Source organism: Brassica napus, chromosome C6 (assembly GCF_020379485.1).
Source record: "Brassica napus cultivar Da-Ae chromosome C6, Da-Ae, whole genome shotgun sequence".
Lineage (NCBI taxonomy): Eukaryota > Viridiplantae > Streptophyta > Magnoliopsida > Brassicales > Brassicaceae > Brassica > Brassica napus.
Genome location: NC_063449.1, coordinates 4,603,420 through 4,629,442, shown reverse-complemented (window position 1 = coordinate 4,629,442; position 26,023 = coordinate 4,603,420). Strand labels below are relative to the sequence as shown.

General features: G+C 30.4%; 1 non-coding gene and 1 pseudogene across 1 annotated transcript; both read right to left on the bottom strand.

Moving 5' to 3' along the window:
- Positions 1-10,331: 10,331 nt before the first annotated feature.
- On the bottom strand, positions 10,332-13,585 carry LOC125588287 (annotated as a pseudogene).
- A 6,362-nt stretch (positions 13,586-19,947) lies between these two features.
- On the bottom strand, positions 19,948-20,031 carry LOC125589475. The gene has a single exon (XR_007325662.1). It is a non-coding gene; the product is annotated as a small nucleolar RNA SNORD34 (small nucleolar RNA).
- Between the last annotated feature and the right edge of the window lie 5,992 nt (positions 20,032-26,023).

Below are 26,023 nucleotides of genomic sequence, written 5' to 3'. Positions count from 1 at the left end.
TAAGTAAATATATAATATAAGTAATAGAAATATTACATTAAACATCTATCGTAATATTACAATTTGATATAAAAGCAAAACAATTAGATAAGTAAATATACAATAAAAAAGTAAATATACAATATAAGAAATGAAAAAACTACATTAAACATTTATCTAAAAATGTATAGTTTTACATTTTTATTATTTCCAGATATTTTATAAGTAATATACAATATAAGTCAAACAAGCATACAATATAATAAATATAAATATTACTTCAAACCTTTATCATAATATTATCATTTGATATAAAAGCAAAAAAATTAAAATAAGTAAATATATGATATAACAAAAAATAAACAATAGGTAAAATACAATTAAGAAATTAAAAACTAAACTTAACATCTCTGTGAAAAAAATGCTTAGAAAAATAAATAATAAATAAATATACAATTTAAAAAAATAGAAATATTATATTAAACATCTATCGTAATATTAGAATAAGTAAATATATAATATATGTAAAAATACACAGTATTAGAAATAGATACTAATAAAAGAGACATTTTGAGACTCCATAGAGGGTTCAAATTAGCGAAAAAAACTTCGCTCAAGAGATGTGTCATAATTATTTAAAAAAATAAATAATAAATAATAAATAAATAAATAATATAAGAAATAGAAACATTACATTAAACAATAATAATTAAATATAAAACATAAGGAAAAATAAATAATAAGTAAATATACAATATAATAAATAGAAATATTACATTAAATATCTATCATAATATCATCATTTGATATAAAAGCAAGAAAATTAGAATAAGTAAATATGCAATATATAAAATGGAAATAGTAAATTAAACATATATCTGAAAATGTATAGTTAAATAAATAATAAGTGAATATACAATATAAAAATATTACACTAAACAATAATAATTAAATATACAATATAAAAAAAAATAAATAATTAGTAAATATATTATATAAAAATAGAAATATTACATTAAATATAGATCATAAATTTATCATTGATATAAAATCAAGAAATTTAGAAAATGTAAATATATAAAATAATAAAATATAAATAGTAAGTAAATATATAATATAAAAAATAATTATACATCCATCTCAAAAATGTATATTTAAATGGAAAATGTATAGTTAAATAAATAATAAGTAAAAATACAATATAAGACATAGAAATATTATATTAAATATCTATTGTAATTTTACCATTTGATATAAAAGCAAGAAAATTATAATAACAAAATATACAATACAAAGAAATTCCTTAAGATAGTCAGTTTAAGTTTTTGTCACAAAATAATATTAATGAGAAAAATGACCAAAAGAAGTTTTATTAAAGCGTAAAAATACATTTATACCGTAGAAATATTATACTAATAATACGATAATATTAAATGTTTAATGTAATATTTTTATTTCTTATATACTATATTTAATTATTCTAATAATACGATAATATTATACTAAGTAAATATAAAATTAAGAATTAAAAAAAACTAAATTAAACATCTATAAAATAATAACTAAATATACAATATAAGAAATAGAATTATTATACTAAACATTATCGTATTATTATAATAAGTAAATATAAAATATAAGAAAAATAAATAATAAGTAAATATAGTATATAAGAAATATAATATTACATTAAATATATATCGTAATATTATCATTGATATAAAAGCAAGAAATTTAGAATAAACAAATATACAAAATAAGAGAAGATAAACAGTAATAAGAGAAGATAAACTCCGTAGAGCGTCCACATCAGCAGAAAAAACTTCTCCCGAAAAATGACACGTGGCATAAAATATAGTTTTACATTTTAATATTACTAATTTTCGAAAATTATAAATAATATGTAAACATACAACATAAAAAATGGAAAAACTACATTAAACATATGTAAGATTACCGTTTTTCACTAAAAAAAAGATGGCTTATCTCCATAATGTAACATTACTATTTTGTAAAAAAAAGACATTATATATAATTTCGAAAATAATAAATAATACGTAAACATACAACATAAAAATGGAAATACTGCATTAAACATATGTAAGATTACCATTTTACATTTAAAAATAACAATAATATGTAAACGTACAACATAAAAAAAATAGAAAAACTACATTAAACATATGTAAGATTACCATTTTTCACTAAAAAAATGGCTTATCTCCATAATGTAACATTACCATTTTATAAAAAAAGAAAAAAAAACATAAATATAACTATTTGACTATTTGTCCAAATTATATTAAACATTTCCGTTTTACATTAAAAATGGAAAAAAACATTAAGATTTAAACATTTATCTTAAAAGATAAAATATAGATATTAACTAAATATAAAGTATAAGAAAGAGAAATACTCAACATATAGAAAAATAAATAATAAATAAATATTATAAATATATAAATACATGAATTATATATACAATAATAATAAGTAAATGCACAATTTTTAAAATATGGAAAGAGTACATTAAATATTAAACATCTATCTTAAAATGTAAAATATAGATATTAAGTAAATAGAAAGTATAAGAAAAAGAAATACACAACTTAAAAACAATGGAAAAAGTATATTAATATTTAAACATCTATCTTAAAATGTAAAATATAGATATTACGCAAATAGAAAGTATAAGAAAAGGAAATACGCAATTTAAAAAAATGGAAAAAGTACATTTGTATTTAAACATCTATCTTAAAATGTAAATCTATCTTAAAATATAAAATTATTTGTAAATAGAAAGTATAAGAAATAGAAATACACAATATAAAGAAAAATAAAAAATAAGTAAATATATAATATAAGTAAATACATAATTTAAAAATGGAAAATTACATTAAGATTTAAAAATATATCTTAAAATTTAAAATATAGATATTACGTAAATAGAAAGTATAACAAATGGAAATACGCAATTTAAAGAAAATGGAAAATGTACATTAAGATTTAAACATCTATCTTAAAATGTAAAATAAAGATATTAAGTAAATAAAAAGTACAGGAAATGGAAATACATATACAGAAAAATAAATAATAAGTAAATAGTATAAATATATAATATATGAATTATATATATAATAATAAGTAAATACACATTTTTTTTAAAAAAATGGAAAAAGTTCATTAAGCATTAAACATCTATCTTAAAATGTAAAATATATAATATAAGTAAATACACAATTTAAAAAAGTGGAAAAAGTACATTAAAATTTAAATATCTATTTTAAAATATAAAATATAGATATTACGTAAATAAAAAATATAAGAAATGGAAATAAACATTTAAAAAAATGGAAAAAGTACATTAAGATTTAAACATCTATCTTAAAATGTACATCTATCTTAAAATAGTAGTAAATTATATAAAAATGTCAATACCACACATTAAACGAAAAAACTAAAAATGTATAGTTTTACATCAAGAAAGTCCATATAAAATTCATTATTCCATCAACATCAACCTCACACTATCAAGGAAAATTTCAAAGCACTCGAGCAAAAAAATGGTTCCACCATCAACTCTTGCCCTCCCAAAAACCTTTAATGACCTTGAAGGAGATTTTTTATAACAACGAACTTTTTGTTAGGTGGATTCATTGTTGGGAAACCCACAACTTCCAAAAGCCAAACTTATTCATGGGAATTGAATTGCTTTTCATAGACTCAAATGTATTCTTACAAATTTAAATTAACCTAATCCATAATTTTATTGTTAATATTCATATTAATTCTTTCAGGATCAAACCATTACAGTTAATAACCATTCAAGCGTTTATCCCGAAACACTTCTTTCCTCGCCGAATCAGGTATTGGTTCATGTTGGTTTAGTATTGTTTTTGGTTTATTAACCGGTTAGGATGGTCCTATTGTAAATATAATTTAAGTTGGTTTAGCATATATTATGTTTAAAATAACTTAAATTAAATAATAGTAATATTATGCTTAAAATATAATTTTAGAAAATTTTCAAATATAGTTTACAGAACATTATAGGTGATAAATTTAATTTATTAAATTTTTTTATTAATTAAAACTAAGTTTATTTAAAAACATACTGAGTTATAAATATCAATGCTGGATTGGTGAGTATAACATGAAGACAAAAATATAAATATTTCATTTTCAAGATAAGAAATTCAGCTTTTATTCAGTTACTCAATATATAATATCTTAAATTATTTTTTAAAAAATATACATAATTTATATATATATAGATTAATCTTCCAAACTTAAACTATTATAATTTATATGAATAATGTTTTTAAATAAAAATAATTTCTGATTTAAAAAAAAATAAAAACAACAAATGGGTATTTTCTAATAATGGATGTAATTTACATTATACTATCATTTAACAAGTATTAGATACGTTTTGATATATCATTATTTTCTATTTCCAGAAAAAAAAATTGTTAAACATCAATATCTTCTAGGTTAAGTATACTAACAGCACAAATTCAAATATCACAAAAAAATATTTACATAAACATTATAATACAATAATTTAATCAAAAAATACAATTCAAAAAAACAATATTCAAAAGAATAGTTATATACTTAATATTTGAAAATCAAAGATATTTTTGCTAAAATTGTACTTACCTGGCCAAGGAGATCGACCATCTTTTTACGGATTGATCGATTGTTGAGCATGTGGTCGATCCGAAAATACTCTGCAGTTTATTTAAATATCTAAAACATTTATTCCAACACTCAACAGATAGTTTTGCTAAATATGATAACTAGATAGCCAACAAAATTACAAAAAAATATTTAAATAGTAAAAAATATGTTAATTTAACGTGTTAAAATTTAAAAATAAATTTTAATTATGACATGCATCTTTACATTTATATAAATATATATCATAACCTAAATATAAATAATTTAACAATTTAAATTAGAAAAAAATAAAAATTTCGGACGTAGCCCGGGTTAATCCCTAGTTCCTATATAAAGGAACCTTATGATTCATTAATAATACACAGAAGAATTCTCCGTTCTCTTACAACAAAGTTGTCTATTCATAAGAAAATTTCCTTTTTTTTATAATGAATTGTGATTTCCATTTTTTTTCCAAAGGTCACGTGTTTGTTGTCACATGAGTTTCTTGAGATTCATCTTCTTCCGGAACAATATGTATCTTCTTCTAAGTGGATTTCAATTTATGTAATCTTATTTAACTCAAAATAGTTTAACAAATTTGATGAAATAATAAAATAGTTACTTTTTAAATAAAAATATGATTCATTCAACATCATTAAATAATAGATAAATTTATATAAACATAAACTATTATTTCAAAACAAAATTTATGAATAGTAACAGACAATAGAAACTTCATGAAAATAGAAGGTTTAACTTCAGCTATAGAGAGCACTGAGCTAGGAAAAGTCCATATTTCATCTCCACATATAAATCCAGAAGCCACAATCCAGAAGCCACTGCTATTGCAAAAGCTTCAGCATTTGCAGCATCAAATTTCAGACATCCTAACAGCAATGGCTTATGGCCAAAGGAGTATAGCTTGATAGCTTAACACGTTACTGTTTAAAATTTCACTTACTTGTTATTTTTTTTTTCAATAAACGGCTATTCTATTACTCAAACTTGAGATGGTCTGGGTAACCAGATCGGAATAGAACAACCAATAAAACAAAGAGATCTATGAAAAGAACGGGCATTCCTAGCTAGCGAATCAGCAATTTCATTTTACGCCCTTGGAAAGTAGCTGATCTTGAAGTCCGGAAAACACATCTGGAGAATTTGAATGCCCTCTAGCTCAGTTGAGAAGTTTGGCCAAACTTTTAGGTCCATTAACATTGCAATCAGGTCCTTACAATCTGTCCCAAATCTCTGACAGTTCGAATGTTGAAGCATGCTTTCCATTGCCCATCTTAGCGCTTCCAGTTCCGAGTGTAGTTCTGTCTCTCGCCTCCTTAAGTTCCGTGTCCCCATTAGTTGGATATTTCCTATGCTATCCTTCAAAACTCATCCAATTCCACTGAATTGATTTGTGGAGGTCCATGAACCATCCACCATGCAAATATTACCCAAGCTTAAGGCTTGTGTTTCTACCACAATTTGTGCATGTGGAAGAACAAGTATAGTATCCTTTGCATTGTGCCAGGCTTGACACTCACTCTCTGCATATCTGACTAGCTCCAGTGGGTGTCTATTCCTCTGAAAAGTTTATTATTCCTAGCCTTCCAAATGTACCAGATTATCCAACGATAAGGGTTTCTATCATCTTCTAGCTCCATAATACTATTCTTCCTCCAAAATAAATAGTCCATGTTGGCGTAGATACTAGTGATAGGGAAAGTTTGAGAGCTTGACGGTGTTGATGATAATGTCCATGCTTGTAAGGCCGGTGGGCATTCGAAGATCGCATGATTAACAGTTTCTTCTGGCTCTCCACATCTAGGGCAATAGTTATCACATCGCATATTGCGACGTACCAGATTCCTTGTGACTGCTACCTGCCCTGAAATTAATTGCCATATAAGATGACAAATCTTTTGTGGTGCATTCACTTTCCAAGCAAAGGCTTGAAGTTTGGTTATACGGGGCTCTAGAACTGCTTTTTCCTCATCATTTGTCAGTATATTTGTAGCTATCCAATATCTAGACTTAACTGTATATTGACCATTTTTTGTATAGCTCCAGCAAAACGTATCTCTTCGATGAGCATGGCTTATGGCCAGACTCTGAATCATCGGTATGTCCTCTTGATCTACATATTGTTCTAGTAGTCGAGAGTCCCACTCCTTTGATTCAAAATTAATAAGACTACTGACGGTCATCCTTGGATGTACTACTGGGGCCCTGGGACGAGCCGGCCTTGCTGGCGTTGAAGGAATCCATGGATCTTGCCAAACATTAATTTCATATCATGAGTGCACTTTGTTCCTGATACCCAAAAGTAATAGCGTCCTTGCCGCTATAATACTCGTCTACACATAAGATGGATTATCAACTGCGCCGATTCGCAAAGGCGAACTTAGGCGATAGTATTTTCCCCGAAGAACTCTCGCCACTAATGAATCTGGGAATTGAACAAGACGCCAAAGCTGCTTCGCTAAAAGAGCTAGGTTGAATTCATGGATCATGCGAAAACCAATTCCTCCCTCCTCTCTAGGTGCACACATCTTTTCCCATTTAGCCCAGTGGATTCCTCGTTTTGGTGGATTTGAGCTCCACCAGAATTGTGCGATGGCACTTGCAAGGTTCTCACATATCTCTAAAGGAAGCAAGAAGCTGGACATGACATATGTCGGAAGAGCTAGCAAAATAGATTTAATTAAAACTTCTTTTCCTCCTTTTGATAGCCATCTACCAGTCCAACCATTCACTCTGTGTAGTAGTTTTTCTTTTAAGAAAGCGAAAAGCTTACACTTTGAGCCACTAATATCCTCTGAAATTCCTAAGTAGGATCCCATTCCCCCTTCGTTTTGGATACCAAGTATATCTTTAATTAGCTGTCGATCATTTCCTGAAATCCTCTTACCAAAGAGTAATGAAGATTTATCAAAGTTGATACATTGACCTGATGCTCGCCCATATTTCCTGACTACTTTCATAACTTCTTCACATTCACGGGGCTCCGCCTTACAAAAGAAAAGGCTATCATCAGTAAAAAGAAGGTGTGATACCGAGGGGCTAGCGTGTGCAACTTGCATCCCCGTTATCTTTCCTTGGTTCTCTGCATGATTAACAAGGCTAACGAGCACTTCCGTGCATAGAATAAATATGAAAGGAGACAGAGGATCTCCTTGACGTAAACCTCTTCCTGGGACAATATTTCCCCTTGGTTCTCCATTCATGAGAACTTTGTACTTGACCGAGGTGATGCATCTCATAATCCAGTCAATCAATATCTCTGAAAAAACTCATCTTTCGCATGACAGCCTCAATGAATGACCATTCCATCCTATCATATGCTTTACTCATATCCGTTTTTATGGTCATTCTCTTAACTCTTTCACCTGGCTTGGTTCTCAGCGCGTGGAACATCTCCTGGGCTATCATGATATTATTTGTGATCTGTCTTCCCGCAACAAAAGTTGATTGGGTTTCAGATATCCGTTGTGGAAGAACCTTCTTCAATCTTTGGCATAAGACCTTAGATATTATTTTATAGTTGACATTGCATAGACTGATTGGTCTAAACTTTGTCATCTCATTTGGCTTAGTCGTCTTAGGGATTAGGCAGATATTGGTATCATTTAGCCCTTGCGCCATTGTTCCTTCAAAAAGAAACTGATTAACCATATGGGTTAAGTCATTTTTGACAATATCCCAAAACTTCTGGTAAAAGAGGGCTATCATTCCTTCTGGCCCTGGGGCTTTTTCTGGGTGCATAGCGAAAAGCGTTAATTTAACCTCTCATTCAGTTACTAGTGCTGTTAGATCCTCATTTATTGTCCTAGTAATCGTCGTCGAGACCCCTGCTAGCGCATCAGCTATATCCTCCGGGTTAGAAGACTCAAATATTTGTCTAAAATAACTAGTAGCAATGGCTACTAATCCTTCCTCATCATCCACCACATTTCCATTTTCATCTAGGAGTTGTGTGATCATATTCCTTGCTCTTGTTTGCTTCACTAGTACATGGAAATATTTTGAGTTCCTATCACCTTCCCTTAACCAGAGAACCCTACTTTTCTGTCTCCAAAACATCTCTTATGCCTTAAGAGCAGTAGATAGTTCCTTTAGAACATATGCTATTTCCTCGGAAGTAGCATCATCATTCGAATATAGACCCTCCACCTTCTCCTTAAGCTCCTCCACTAGCTTTTCTGAATTCACATTGTTTTGTCTCCTCCATTAGCTCAAATCTTTTCGACAACTGGCAATATGTTCCATTATATTCGCTTCAGGAGGCAGATCCTCTGACTTCCATCCTTCCAGAATGACTTACCTTAGTTCCTCATTATCCAACCAGCGTTTATCAAATTTAAATTTCTTTTTTTTCTTTACTGGTTTTGTGAGAATGTTCGCTAGGACCGGACGATGATCCGAGCCCCAAAGCCTGAGATACTTAACAGTTGTATAAGGAAATTTTTCATGTCAATCCTCATTCTCCACTGCTCTATCCAATCAGCATCTAACAGTTCTCCCTCCTGATCTTTTCCCGACCCAAGAAAACATATTCCCAGTAAATGGAAATTCCAGCATGCCACAATCATTCAGCATCTGCTTGAAAGGCAAGAAAGAGCTATCAGAACGCTTTGAAAGAACTATCAGAACGCTTTAAAAGAGCAAATGAGGTGAATTATACATAAAGAATGTGGAGAAAGACTTAATATATGGGCAACAAATGTACTTAAATATTGGTTACTCAAATATAAGTCTGACTATATATATGCTAACTTTTTTGCATAATTCAAACGTAAAAACCAGTTCAAGTTGAGATGGGGCCCATAATATTGTTTTAACTCCAAACTATGAACTCAAAGATTATAAGAACACACTTCTTATTAGCTTAAGAAAATCTCTCAAAACTTAAGCTCTCACAATAATCTCTAAACTCATAAGCTATGCAACATGTTTGCATCTTCTTATATAGAGATCTCAATATCTTAAACTCACTAGGACTTATATATTACTTAGATAACTCCTAATTAATAATATATCTACACTTTCATATTTAAACTAATAATCAAGTAACTTTTCGGCCAAGCTATTATCAAGTTTATCTCCAACACATAATACCCACAAACTCATCACCGGTTGCGAATATCAGGTAAGGATCACCACTGGCTCTCATCTGATTTATACACATCCAACCATATTTTGTCATCCAAAGTAAACAAGAATCAAGATTCTTGGAAAGATAGTGATGAGTTTGTCTTCTATGAGTTTCCCATTCTTCGTAAAATTTCTTCTTATGCTTGCCTTCTTGTATCTACCCCAATAGTCAATAGTCTCTTGACCACCTCCTTGAGTCCATATACTGACAAATAAGTTAATAGTTTATCTTTTGGTTCGGCGTCTGCTAATAAGTTACAACACACTACTGTCAAACATCGGAAATGTCAATCCATCTGCAAAATAAACCAACTATTTTGTGGCTTAAGAGTTCAGAAAAAGAAGAAACTATTTGGCGGCTTCATATATGAAATGTGATTCAATCTGAAGCTTGACTTCAATGAGGTAAAGATTGAAGAGAAAGAAAGAAGATGACACACAAACAGATCAAGCAAGGATCACTTAAAGAGTTACTAGTTAAAATGCAGCTTAAAAAAAATCAAAAATCTAAACAAAACAACACTAAAATAGAGTCCAGACATTAAGGGAAATTTTTTTTAAAAGGACCAGCTTAGTCGACTTCCTCAATCTTGGGACCAGCACCGCCAGCAGCAGCAGGAGATTCATCATCAGCAGGACCACCTGCTTCACCACCAGCTCCTCCTTGATACATGTTTGCAATGATGGGGTTACACACACTCTCCAAGTCTTTCATATTGTCTTCAAACTCGTCTGCTTCAGCCGTTTGGTTACCATCAAGCCATTGAACTGCCTCCTCAACCGAATCCTCAATCTTCTTCTTGTCTGCAGCAGCAAGCTTCTCACCAATCTTGTCATCACGGATGGTGTTTCTCATGTTGTAAGCATAGTTCTCAAGAGCATTCTTGGCTTCGACCTTCTTCTTGTGCTCCTCATCCTCAGACTTGTACTTCTCCGCTTCTTGCACCATCTTCTTGATCTCGTCCTTAGACAAGCGACCCTTGTCGTTGGTGATCGTAATCTTGTTCTTTTGTCCAGTGGTATTGTCCTTGGTACTGTTTGCATCAATTTCGAAACACACTGTGATCTGAGGGACACCACGTGGAGCTGGAGGGATGCCAGAGAGCTTGAATTTTCCAAGGAGGTTGTTGTCTTGGGTCCTAGCTCTCTCACCTTCATAGACTTGGATCAACACACCTGGCTGGTTGTCAGAGCAGGTGGAGAAGACCTGCTCCGTGTTGGTCAGGATCGTTGTGCTCCTTTGGATCAAGGTGGTCATGACTCCACCGACGGTTTCAATACCAAGAGAAAGAGGATTCACGTCCAAGAGAAGAAGGTCTTGCAATTTTGCATTGCCTTCACCACTTACAATCGCTCCCTGAACTGCTGCACCATAAGCCACAGCCTCGTCAGGGTTAATAGACTTGCAGAGCTCTTTACCGTTGAAGAAATCTTGGAGAAGCTTCTGGACTTTCGGGATACGTGTGGAACCTCCCACGAGGACAACATCATGGACAGTGCTCTTGTCCATCTTAGCATCACCAAACACTTGTCGACAGGCTCCATACACTTGCGGAAAAGATCCATGTTGAGCTCTTCGAACCTAGCACGGGTAAGCGCAGAGTAGAAATCAATGCCCTCAAAGCGAGAGTCAATCTCAATGGTAGTCTGTGCGGTTGAAGAAAGAGTCCTCTTCGCTCTCTCGCAAGCAGTCCTCAGCCTCCTCAGAGCTCTAGGGTTACCACTAATGTCCTTCTTGCTCTTCCTCTTAAACTCTTGAACAAAATGGTTAACGATCCTACTGTCGAAATCTTCCCCACTGAGATGAGTGTCTCCAGAAGTAGCCTTGACTTCAAAGATACCTTCCTCGATGGTGAGGAGAGAGACATCAAAAGTACCACCACCAAGATCAAAGATCAAGACGTTCTTCTCTCCATCACTGCTCGCCTTCTTGTCAAGACCATAGGCAAGCCAGCTTCCTTTGTGGCTTGACGCTGCAAGTCGTTGAAGTAGGCGGGAACAGTGACGACAGCGTTCTTGATGGCGACGCCAAGGTAAGCTTCAGCTATCTCACGCATCTTGATGAGAACCATGGAAGATATCTCCTCGGAGGGAAACTGTTTCTCTTCGCCTTTGTAGTTGACGAGGATCATGGGTTTGTCGGCAGGACCAGGGATGATCTTGAAAGGCCATAGTTTCATGTCGCTTTGGACAGATGAGTCACTGAATCTTCGACCAATCAGTCTCTTTGCATCTGTAACAACCAAAACAGAGTTTATTCACACATTCTAAAAAATTCAGACAAGCAATATTGTGCAACTGAGATGTGATATAAACCCTAAATATTTTAGGAAGAAAAAAAAAGAAAACCCTAAATATTTTAGCAATTGCGGTGCTTCTTCACTCCAACGATCCTAAAAATCCTACTGGAGTTGGTTTCAATTTGCGAGAAAACAGAGGATACCTTAACCCTAGCGCCTTCAACATCTGATCTCTGTTCCGGTGGAGGAGATCGTCGCAAGCTTGTGTGGGTCTTCTTCGCCACCGTCGGTATCTCGTTTCCGGTTCTCGCCTCTCTCTGTTTCAGTTCTCAGTTCATCTCAACCTCTTTGCTTTGTGTCTCTGGATTATTCCTCCAGATCTAGCTGAAACCAAGGGAGTCCTAGGTTTCTCCGGAGCACTGACGAGGTGTGACGACCTTAGGATCTCTAAGAGACCTCGAAACGGCTCTGGTTGAATCGATTGCGCTCGGATCTGGTAGATCTGAGATCCGAGACCGCCGGATCTGTGTGATGCGTCGTTACTGTCGCCGGTCCTGCTCATTGGTCTTGCTACAGTCGCTCTCTTCTCTGGCCTGTCTCAAGGTATCCTAGAGCTTCTCCTCTCTCTTTGAGTGAAAGGTGGTGTCGAGGCTCACCACTAATGACCTCTTTCCCTTAGTCCATCAGACAACTACCATGGCTTGTGACAGCGAAAGTTAGTGGTTCCCTTCCTCGCTTGATGATACTGTCGCCTAGGGTTTTGAGGACGACCTGCCGTGGTGGTGTTCTCGCTTGGAGGTTGAGCTCTTGCTCTCCTTTTGTTCCGCTTGCTGATGGAGAGTCTCCAACTCTCTCTGTGTTTCTTTTCCCTCCTTGCATACCTCCGTTTGTAGCTTCTGTTCCTACTCTTGATGTCTTTGCCGCATCCTTTAGGTCGCGTGGCCGGTGAGGGAGCGTTTTGTACCGCCTGCGCTTGACCAGTGTTTTTGCTCTTCATCTTCAGCGGTGTCATGTCGGGTTTGAACTTTTGTCCATGACCGCGTTAGCTATGGGTTTGTTTGCTCGGCGTCCTCCTCTTGTGGTGCCACGGAGCCGTTGCCAGCCGCCTCCGTTGAAGCCACCTTGAGCCACCTTCTGGGGAGTGTCCAACAAACTACCCTCTTTTGGCTATTCTCTCGATTCCTCCTGGTGATTGAGAAGTGGTTTGTTTGGGAAATAAAATGTTGTCTCTTGTTCTAGTACCATTATTATCTTCAATGCTCACCTTTGGTGGTTTCTTTGGATTTAATTTTTAGTTTCTTAGAGGTTCTTTTTAAATTTTTTTGCGGCCTTTAAGAACAGAATGGCTTAACAGCATATTCTGGTTCAATATCACTGTAACCAAACCTTCATTCTAGTAATGACATTTACATTCTTAGCAAAAAAAAAAATATTTTAGCAAGAAAAAAAAACCCCCTAAATATCACCCAACGTATCAGGGAGAGATTTGACGTACCGAAGACAGTGTTGATGGGGTTCATGGCGACCTGGTTCTTGGTGGCATCACCAACCAAAAGGTTAGTTTTGCATTTGACCGGAATGTGTCAAAAATTTGACTTTTCCTGGACGACTTACAAGTTAGTCGTCCAGTAGAAAAATAAAAAAAATAATATTATTTTTTTCTAGACGATTTACATGTAAGTCGTCTCAAGTTAGTTTTGCAATTAAAATATTAAACAAAAAAGATTTACATTTAAGTCGTCCAGGATTTTATTCTGAGATTCTGGTCAAACCTTGCTTATCTTGGATGACTTATAGGTTAGTCGTCTGGGAAAAAAACTCGAGACGACTAACGTGTAAGTCGTCTAGAAAAAACAAATTTTTTGTTTAATAATTCAATTGCAACACTAACCTGAGACGACTTACAAGTTAGTCGTCTAGAAAAAACAAAATATTAATTTTTTTTAATTTTCTACTGGACGACTAACTTGTAAGTCGTCCAGGAAAAGTCAAATTTCTAACACATTCCGGTCAAATGCAAAACTATCCCGTTTTCCCTAGACGACTTGAATTTTTTATATCTCGAATTTTTTTTTATCAAAAAATTACATGTAAGTCGTCTCGAATTTTTTTTTATCAAACAAAGGTGGACGACTAACCTGTAAGTCGTCTGGGTTAAAAATCAATTGCAAAACTAACCTAAATGTACGACGACCTCTGTGGAAGTCATATGCGTCAAAGTTTAATAAAATTTCATTTTCTCTAAAACTATAAATACTTTCTAATATTTTTTTGTTAATTCATGTATATTAGTCAATATTAAGGCTACTGAATGAAATTTATAACTTAATTGGTGATATTTATGAGGTTACCAACATTCACGTTAATTAAAGTTTCTAACTGATCCGAGAAGACTTCTGTGGAAGTCTTATACACTAGTTTTTAAGTTTTCTACGCTAGTTTTTGAATAACTTGTATATTTAAGAGTGATAAGTAACTTCAAGATATATAAAACTCATATTTAAATATGTTTTCTCCCTTAGTTTTACTAAATTTGACTAAGTTTTTAACATAAACTTGTAAAAAATGTGATATGCTTTGACTAGTTACTATTGTTTGTTTCCATCTCTTAAGTATTATTGTTATAGGCACCAATGATGATTATTGTTATGAGTTGGAAGAAGGGTTAAAATTCTTCTTAAAATGCTTCTTAAAACGTTGTATCAATATGAGGCTACCAACATTCTTGTTTATTAAGATGAGAAGAATGCCATTGGAGTTTATTATTGCATATGGGAGATCCAAAGATAAGAAAAATGCTATTGAAGTATATTATTTCATTGATTTGTAAATGTGTAAACACATTGTTAGCACATATATTACATTTTGGGAAACAGTATTACTGATTTTACAAAAAATTCACAACTAAACATGCAAATCAAAAAAAATACCACAAACAAAACTATTATAGATCATTCCTCTACAAAGACAAGTTTGGACTCCATTTGATATGGAAGAAGACTTCGTCAGAAGACTTCCTGGAAGTCATCTGGAAGACTTCCTGGAAGGCGTCTAGCGCATTATATTTTAGGCGACTAACAGGTAAGTCGTCCCAGAAGTCTTCTAGATCTGAAAAACCTGCATATCAAATCCAGATCTAAAAAACCTGCATATCAAAAAACGTTCAAATGACTTAAAAACAGAGAAGATGAGTGGAAGATTAGATAAATCTACCTTTATAGAACACACAAAAAAATATATCTAAAACTAATAGATCTACCTTTAAATGAGTGGAAGATAAGAACCATCTGATTAAAAACCTGCAAAAAAAAATATATATTAGTGAGAAAGACATGAGACAAAACTGAAAAATTCATATAAAGTTTAGTGTTTTCAAGTCAAAGAGATTAGAGTGGGGTTGGAGAGTTTTAGTTTGGGAAACAAGTAAGAACTTTATACAACAGAAAGTTACCAAGTGAAGAAAAATCAGACATAAAAACTTACCAAAACGCTCAGAACTGTTATGAAAGGGAGAGACATGAGTGGAAGATTAGATAAATCTACCTTTATAGAACACACAAAAAAATATATCTAAAACTAATAGATCTACCTTTAAATGAGTGGAAGATAAGAACCATCTGATTAAAAACCTGCAAAAAAAAATATATATTAGTGAGAAAGACATGAGACAAAACTGAAAAATTCATATAAAGTTTAGTGTTTTCAAGTCAAAGAGATTAGAGTGGAGTTGGAGAGTTTTAGTTTGGGAAACAAGTAAGAACTTTATACAACAGAAAGTTACCAAGTGAAGAAAAATCAGACATAAAAACTTACCAAAACGCTCAGAACTGTTATGAAAGGGAGAGACATGAGAGAAGATTCCGTCAGACGACTCGTCTGGAAGACTTCCTGAAAGTCGTCTGGCGCATTATATTTTAGACGACTAACAGGTAAGTCGTCCCATACGTCTTCCAGATCTGAAAAACCTGCATATCCAAATCTAGATCTGAAAATCTGCATATCCAAAAACGTTCAAATGGCTTAAAAACAGAGAAAATGAGTGGGATATTAGATAAATCTACTTTTATAGAACACATAAAAATACATATCTAAAATTGATAGATCTACCTTTAAATGAGTGGAAGATGAGAACCATGTGATGAAAAACCTGCAAAAACATGATAAATTAGTGAGAAAGACACTATGATGCACGGGGACGGCATATCATTGACGTCTCGCGTACCAGCGGCGTTTCAGGGACGGGGACGGCGCGGGGACGGTGTGGGAACGTTTCCGAAACGTTTCAGAGAGGCTGGGGACGGTAAAGGTTTCTGGGGACGGCATGGTTAGGTTTTGGAAACGTTTCCGAAACGTTTAGGATGTATAGTCGGCATAATTTTGTAAAAGTTTGATTATTTACTTTTTCATACTCTTTTTATTTGGATAACAATTGAAAAAAAAGGAAACACGTCTTGTATAAAACGATTAGGGTTATAAACTTTTAATCCATATTCTCTTAATCTTAATCAAGCTCTTATTCTTCATCTTTCTCACATCTAAGAAAAACACAGTAAGCATATCACAAACTCTGGTTTTGGTTTTTCAATGCTCACGTAAAAGAAAGTCTTAGATAATATTAATATTAGATAGTATTTGGTTTGTTTCATGTACGTAATGTACGTATGTGTTTTCTGGTTTGTACGTAAAAGAAGAGTATTAGACTTCTTTATGTTTATGTTTTTCTTACGTGTGTGTTGTTTATATAATACAAGCTTCTCACAATTTTTTTTTCCAGGTTATGACTTCTTAAGGAGCAAGTGATAATGTTGACAATGCTTCCGAAGAAGCTCCATTATGGAACTACGTGACTAAATTAGAGAAATCAGGAGCAAAAGGAGGTACTTGGAAATTTAAGTGCAATATGAGATTTATGCTTTGGTTTTAATATTTATATATACACACATATATATATATATAGACGTACCCATGCCGTACCCATGCCGTACCCGTATCTATAAATTTTAGATTTAGCTGTTTCCCATCCCCGCCCCCATCCCCGTATCTGTCCCCGTATCCGTCCCGGTGCAACATAGTAAAGACATGAGACAAAAACAATAAATTGATATAAAGCTTAGTGTTTATCAGTTCAAAGAGATTAGAGAGAGGTTGAAGAGTTTTAGAATGATGAACATTACATTTTTGTTGCAGCCATTTGAGAGAAGGAGAGAGAATGTAAATTTTTCTTTATATAGGGAGACAAAAAATCCAATTAGGTTAAATATTTTTGATTCAGACGACTTCCTAGACGACTTACTTGTAAGTCACCTAGAAGACTTTAATATTTTTAGCGGAAAACTAAAATTTTTTAGCGGGAAACTAAAATAGAAGACTTCTGATTTAAATTATTTAAGCGAAAAAATAATTTTTTAAAAGATTTTAGGCGGGAATATTTGGACGACTTACATGTAAGTCGTATGGTTTAAATTATTCAACAGACGACTTACAAGTTAGTCGTCAAGACCCTAAACATAACCGCCAAACTTAATTAACTAACTAAACACTTCATAAAATCAAATTAAACTTCAAAAGTGTTTACTATACACAAAAATAAATACTTATAGGTAAAAATTTAATTTTTCAAAAAAACATTCAAGCTTTCCAAAATCTAACCCTAAGAATACATACAATACTACAACATATGTTGTCAAACCATAAAACCAAAAAATATCATGATTAACTACTTTTACTCATCTATGCTGAAAATTATTCAATTTTATTATATTTAATTTACATTACTTAAAACTGTTTATAATTACATGATTTTAATTTTTCATTTGCCAAAATATTTTTTAAAAAATTTATAAATTATTTTTAAGATCAACTACACTAGACGACTTCCAGCATCTCAGACGACTCAAACGACTTACTGAGGCTATATTCGTAAAAATGGTTTATGTTTTTTGGTTTGGTCACAAGGGGTTGGCTGTAATTTCACAAGGCTTTTAGGTTAGTTTTGCATTTGATTCAAGTTTGGAAATACTTTTGCAATCAAAGTCAAGTTTTGAGTCATATTTGGCAAATCCTCTTTAGAATAATGTCATCAGTTTGTTTTATAAAAAAAGGAATATTCCAGCAATATCAGCTTCATATTTTGCATATAATATTAATTAACTTTATTTCCATGGTTTTTGTTAAAATAGACGGATCAACTTATATCCCGTCCTATTGGGTTTTTTTCAATATTTATAACTCATTTTTAGTTTGACCTAAACACATAATATACTAATAATACATTTCAATCATACAATTAAATATGAAACAAATGTCAATATAAATTTGGTCCAGGTATATTAATATATACATCCAATATTTTTTGTATAGTTACATAAATGATCCAACACACATCTAATAAAAAAAATATGACACGATACAATAAAAAAATATATCATATGAATAATAAATTAAAATAACACAAGAAAGCCATTAAATTGTTACTAGACCCTGATCCGCGCGCCAGCGCGGATATGAATTATCAGTTTTTAATTATTTATTTTATTAAATGATGTATTTGTAATATTCATTCATATTATATTCATTAAGTAAATATTTTTTTTTTGCATCTTAAACTATATATTTTTTTACGAATGTGTGATATCATATAAAAAATATAAAAAAATGAGTATAGAGTTAATTAGATAATTTTAAAAACAGAAATTTTTCTTTCGTGTGCGATATCATATAAATAATGATTCGCCCAGTTAACAAAAATCATGATTATTTTATGTGTAATGTTTTTTATTTTCACCATTTCCATAAAACTATATTAAATTTTACATATTTTAATTAGAATATTTTTAATACCTTTACCTTTTTATTTGAAATGCAACTCAATTATTTTTTAACAATTATAAAAAAATATTTAAAAAATATTTTTAGAATTTGTTTGAAAAAAATGAAAATTACATTTTAAATTAAAATTATCCTAAAATATGATAAGTTTTGATGTAAACGAAAACTCAAATTATGTCAAAATAATTATATTCAATGATAATAACAATTTTAATTGATTATTTTTAAAAAAATACATTTACAAAAATATTGTTTGAAAGAAAATTCATTTATCTTTCAAATATAAAATGAAAATAATAAAAAATATAAATAAAAACCATAAATTTAGCAAATGACAACTGAGTTATATTATGCTAAAATTTTCTTTCTAACAGTTTATCAAATGACAAATGAGTTATGAGCAAATAATACCATATAATTTTTTAAAAAATAGTCATTCTTAAATATTTTTTGAATAAATAATTATTTTTAAATTTAATCAACTGAAAATAATATCTGTACAATTGTGTGAGTCAAATTCTAGTTTTATTGATGCATGTTATATATTAGTGCTGCATGTTTTAGATAACATTTTAATGATGCACGTTTTTAAAAATCTCCATTATTAAAATTATGCATGTAAGGATAACTCATGAGTTTTTTCGGTTGATTAAATGACATTATGTCCAAATTTATTTAAGGATATTTCATTAAGGTAACAGAAAAAGACAAACAGTAAAATAGGAAGTTTAAATTTATTTAAGCATATTTCATTAATGTAACTGAAAAGACAAGTAATAAATTAAACAGTTTTATTCATTTTAGGATATTTCATAAATGCAACTGAAAAAGAGAAGTAAAAAAAATATAGAGTTTAATTAATGAAGTTGGAATATTTTCAAATGAATACTTCTCTTTTAATAATATAGATGTCTTAAAAATATATACATAAATAGTTAAACAAAGATATCAAGCTTTACTAAAATTTTAAAATAGTTGATGGGTGTTAATGTTTGGTAAACCACTTTATTATTATTTTCGACCCCACAAAAAGTTGACATAATGGTCCTTAGTCAAGTGAATCGCTTAAGGGAAAAAGATACAAATTAAAGGCCTCAGAATACATTTTATTATCATTCGCATTATCAGACGATGTAGGCATATTTTGCAATTTGCATCATCATTGGCCCTTAAGCACCCACCAATATCATCCCCTATACATTTGAGAAGCATTACAACTTTTTTTGTACCCACATGTCATCACTAAAATGATTCTTAGAATCATTAGAGAAATATGTTGGTCCATCTAATTATATAATAACTTTTTTATTAAACTAACAATAAATTCATCATTAATGTACTTTATTATTTCCTTAAATAAAATTTACAGAATTGACTAATATGGCAAAAGTATATATGACAATTAATGATTTTGAATAATAAAGATTTGATAAAAATGGTGTATCTTCTATCATATTTATTTAATTTCAAACTATTAAATAAATTAAATAACCACAATAACCATATATAAAAATTTAGATATTTATGTATATGTTATATTTTGAATTTTTACAAACGGCTATAAATTACTAAAACTGTTAAAAGTCTCACATTCAAATTTTATGATCCATGGTTTAAAATTTTTGTTATGACAAAATACAAGTGATTACAAAAATTATATAAGTAAAAAGTTTAATTTAATTAATTATTAAGATTAATATATATATCATTTTAAATTAAACTATAAACCATATAAAATACAATATTTTAGTTTCAAAATTTACTTTGAACAATTTTTTTGATAAAAGTTTTGAACGATCATTGACAACTTATTTTTTTTTTAATATAAATTATTAAAACTATTAATCCCACAAAGAAAATTTTGTTATCAGTAATTTAAATTTTTTTCTATAAAAGATACAAATGATCAAAAAAACTATATGAGTAGAAATCATCATTTAATAGACATTAATATTAAAAATATACTAAAATATATTATCTATGTTAGTATCATTTAAAATTAATAACATATTCTATCAAATATAAAAAAAATATTTTTTGGATTAATAAAATTGATTTATATGCTCGCACCAATTTAATTATATATTTAATAGTTACTGACTTTTAATTATTTAATATATATTTATTATTTCATAATATGTAAAAATATTTAATACATAAAATAATTTTTATATATAATGTTGATTCCGCGCAATGCGCGGATCTTAACCTAGTAGCTACTTATTATCCAACGATCCATTTAAGTTGTAAGTCGGAGGATGAAACGTTATGGCTTTGTTAAAAATAACTTAAGACGAGAACAATTAATATACATTCATATTCTTCATTAATTCGATGATGTGTGAATTTTTTTATAGCAATAATGAAAACTGCAAGTAAACCACTCACTTCTTTTTTCAGCAAGGTAGTTATGGGTTGGAAAAACATATAAATAGGGAGTGAAAGCATCAAGGTTAAGTTTACCATATGATATTTGTTCTGATAATTGCACAAAGCTGAAGCTCAAATCAATGCCAAAAACCGTCCGAACCATCCATGATTGGTGATTACTGACCTACGCAAAGAAGAAAATATATATGGGCACAAAATGTAGAGAAAGACAGAAGAGTAACATACATGCGGTGTTTTACGAGTTCAAATGAAACGATGCGATTGATACTATCTGAATAATACATAATCCACAACATGGCTTTTTATAAGCCTCATGATAAACAAAAAAAAAATCAAATGGATTTTGTTTGTATTCAAATTTAAAAGTCAACAAAAGATAATGAAAGACCATATATACTTTTCTGGCTTGGCCACCAAGGGGTCAAAAAGTTTTGGCTTGAAGAGCAAGGGCGAGTTTCTACAAATGACAAGTTGATACATGGCCCGGCTCAAAGAATTTGTGGTCCTTGTGCGCATCTAATTTTTTTAACCAATTGCATGTAGTTATGTCGTTATCAATTTAAAATTTAAGACCTTAATCTATAGGTTTTTATCAAATAAAGACCCTAATTTCTTAAAGAGAACTGCCAAAAATGAAAGGATCTATTGCAAATGCACGCTGAGTACATGCTATAAGCCGGCACTGGATACATGTCCTCACTCAGTTGCTTTCTCATTAAGGGGTGATTGGTAAACACTTAGTGTTGTTGTACACAACACTATTTAAATTTAGAAAAAAATAAAAAAATGAGACACTTAGAAGTTGGGTTTGTCCCCCTAAGATTTTATCTAATATTTTTGTCCCATTAACATACACTTTGGTATGTTGTTGTTGAATGAGTACAGAGCTTGAGTCTCGGATGAAAGTAATGCGCGTCTTTGCTCTTGAAATTATAATTGTCTAAGTGGTTTATAAGATAATCACCACAATTTATAAGGTCAGTGCTTTAGCACCGTTTAGGTGGCCGCCTAAAACGTTTTTTGAATGCTGATTTTTCTTTATCATTTCAAACATCTATACTATTAAACATGATAATTTTTTTATTTTTCCTTTTACTGAAAAAACTAATTTTATCTAAAATACCTCTACTTTTTCAAAGGAGTTTAAATTTTCATTAATGATATTTTAGTCTTTTGATTTTGGACCTATTAACTATAAATGTAGTCTAAAAGATTATGAGTTTTAGTCATAATAATCAAGATTAATCATTAATTAAATGCTCAAATTTCAAAACTCATCAGTATCATCTGAGAAAACGTTTTATTATATTCAAATGAAATTTAATCTTAAATATATCCCATAAAATTAAAATTTTAGTGCTCTTGCTTTATTATACAAATAAAATTTGTTAAGAATTATATACTTTTGAAAACCCATTATACACAAACGATATTTTTATTATACACAAATCAGTAGAAAAACAGATTTAACCACATGTATTTAATCTTTAAAAAATTATTACTCAAAATACAATATAACAATAAACTACAACAATATGACTACATCCCATTAGGATCATATCAAATCGACCACGTGATATATCATTTTTTTTAAGAAATCATATTCATTTATTTGAGATCACATGTTCATTTATATTAAATTTCTTAGATTCAAATATTTGTTTTTATGAAACCTATCTCCAACTGGTTAATAGCGGGTTCTGGATTTTTGCCGAGTTCTATCAAATTTTTAATTAACAATTTTTAACCAAATACGAACTGGTTGAGAACACTGATTGAAACTCAAACATTATAATACAAAAAAATTAAATTATTTGTTGTCTAATAAAAATTATAAATTCATGCAAATTTTATTAAATGGTCATCAAAAAAGATATTCACGCTTGAAAGAACAAGTCAAAATAGTACTATCTTCTAAATAATATAGGGATACGAATTGTGTAAAATTATGGTTGGAGCTATAAAACAAATATATGACAAGAGAAACTCATTTTCAGTTAAAATCGATAATTCATATCGTTACTAAATTTCAATAACAAGAACACATTGTTCTTCAATACTATACTATTAAATCATATATATAATCTTTAAATCTATTTCAAACAATTACCACATTTAAATAAAAACAAATGATAAAAGCTCAATTATTAAGATTTGAAAAAACTTATCATTGTTCAATTTTGAATCAATAAGTGAAAAAGTTCAACATCGTGGATCAAAATATTTTTAATATTATTTTATAAAATTATATTTAAAAGCACAAAATGACTATGTACTACACAAAAATATTAAACAATCTAAAATATATCATGAACATTAATGCGAAAATTTTACAATACACCAAAATTTATAGAGAACCCGGGCATTTAAATACGGAACTTACTCAAATTTGCCAAAAAAATACAGACTTTTTTCATTAATCTAAAAAAACAAACTTACCTTGACCAAGCCAATTTTGGTATTAACTAGGGGACCGTGTCCGCGCTTCACGCGGAATATTATTTTATTATTGTTAATAGTATAATTTTTTGGATAATGTAATTATGTTATCGTTTTTATTTATTAAAAGCATTATTTGGTGCTTTTAGTGCGTTATGTAGTAGTAAGTGTTAGGTGAATATATTTTGTGTTTTTTTTTTTGAATAATGTGTTGTTGTGTGTGTATAGTAATTGTTAGTAGTGAACTGAGCCTCTAACGTATAAGTATATTGAATTTCAATAACTTTGCACTTACGCATTTTTTGATTCTAAGATTAACGGTTTCAGCGTCAAAACTGTATTTTTATTTATTCATATTTTTGAAAATTATAACTTTAAGATATTTTTTTGCCGTCTCCCCATATTTTAACCTTGAACCGTCACCATCTATGTACTTCGTTTATCTTTTTGTGTGTGTGGTGCTTCTCACCATCACCGGAAAAAGACCCACCTCTTTCTCTTGTTCTTCCTTGCCTTCTTCATCTATGAGATTATATGGTATTTGTTGTAGATCGGGTTTATGAGTTCTCAGTTGTGCGGTTGATTCTCACGGCGTTGTAGGGTGTTCCAGACAATATTGGATCCTCCTCTTCTTCCTTAGATTTCAGCTGATGTTAGAAACTGCATCTCCTTGGTTGGGTCAGAGTTTAGTTATCTTTGATGTTGTCTTCCTCGTCGTTAGCTTACCATCAATAGTCCATGCTCGTCTTGGTTTTTAAAATCTAGTTTTTGGTGTTCTGACTTCTATGCTCTCTTTCATCGTTCGAGGATAGCTCCACAGTTTGCTGATTTCGTTTCGTCTCCCTTTCCCTCTATATTATCTCATCTCGTTACAGCTTTCATCGCATCTCTGGTGGCTTTCCCTTTCACCATGTTTGCCACTCAAGGTTTGGATAATGTTTTCACTCGTGTATGCTATGTGGGATTGGAAGGTTATTTCTGGTCTCAAGTTTAGTCTCTGATTTCTCGGTGGTTGTCTTCAATTCTCCCTCCCTCAAGATGTTTCTCTTCTTCCCATGTTTCTCTTGGTATAGGTGGGCGGAGTTAGTCTCTTGTAGCTTTGGTACCTTCTATCCATAGCTTTGTGGGTTTTCACTTGCATGGACGTCTTGTATGTTCTTGTTTCGTTTGTGAGGTGTTTCTTATCTTTTATTTAGTGATTGTGCTTCCGACGCTTTAGGCATATATCTTCCTGCTTCTTGGTGGTTTTTGTCTTTCGATTATTATTCTCTCTCTGGCCGCTTTCTTAGTTCTCTGCGTTGTGTTCTAATTTCTTATTCTTAGTTTGATTATCTAATGATTTTAATAGTAAAATAAATATATAATTTGCAAATGAAATAATAAAAAAATAGTAAAAATAATAAAATGGTGAAAGTTTATGCTATTTTTAGTTGTGAATAAATTAAATATTTAAAATAAATTTATATTATTTTATTTATTTCTTGAAGTGACCAATAAGTGTGAGAATGGTTAGATAATGCACAATTAAAAATTGATGGACCAAATTGCAATACTTTAAAAGAAGAAAGATCTAAAATACAAAGAAAAAATATGAAGACATATATCAACAAACCCCCTTCCACATGTCATAAGAAGAGAGAAAAGTTTACTTTTTATATATATATATATATATATATTTAGTTAAAAATAACTGTCGTTAGTCAGCCATTTACTTTTCACGTTTACTGATGAATCGAAAAAGATAAATGTTATCTAATATATCCAAATAACAATCAAACAGTTGAGATATTATATATCCAAAACTAGACGTCTTATTAAAATAACATAATGTTATTTAAAATAACCATGCATATTTATTATAATAAAAATAACAGAATAATTAAAAATTTAAAACAAAATCTTAATAAATTTTTATAATCTAAATAAATTATTATAATGATTTACTTTATAAATATTTATACCCATGTATGAGCACGAAAAAAATCACCTAATATATATATAATTTGTTAAGAATTATTTTTTTTTTGAAAACCCATTATACACAATCGATATTTTTATTATACACAAATCAATAGGAAATTAGATTTAGCCACATGTGTTTAATATTTAAAACATTATTACTCAAAAATACAATATAACAATGTCTACAACAATATGACTATATCCCATTAGGATCGTATCAAATTCGACCACATGATATATCATTTTCTAAGAAATCATATTCATTTATTTGAGATCAAGTGTTCGTTTCAATTAAATATTGGAACTAAAAAAATAAATCAAAATTGATTTAAAACTGCAAAAAATTAAATTGAGATTAATATTACTGCATC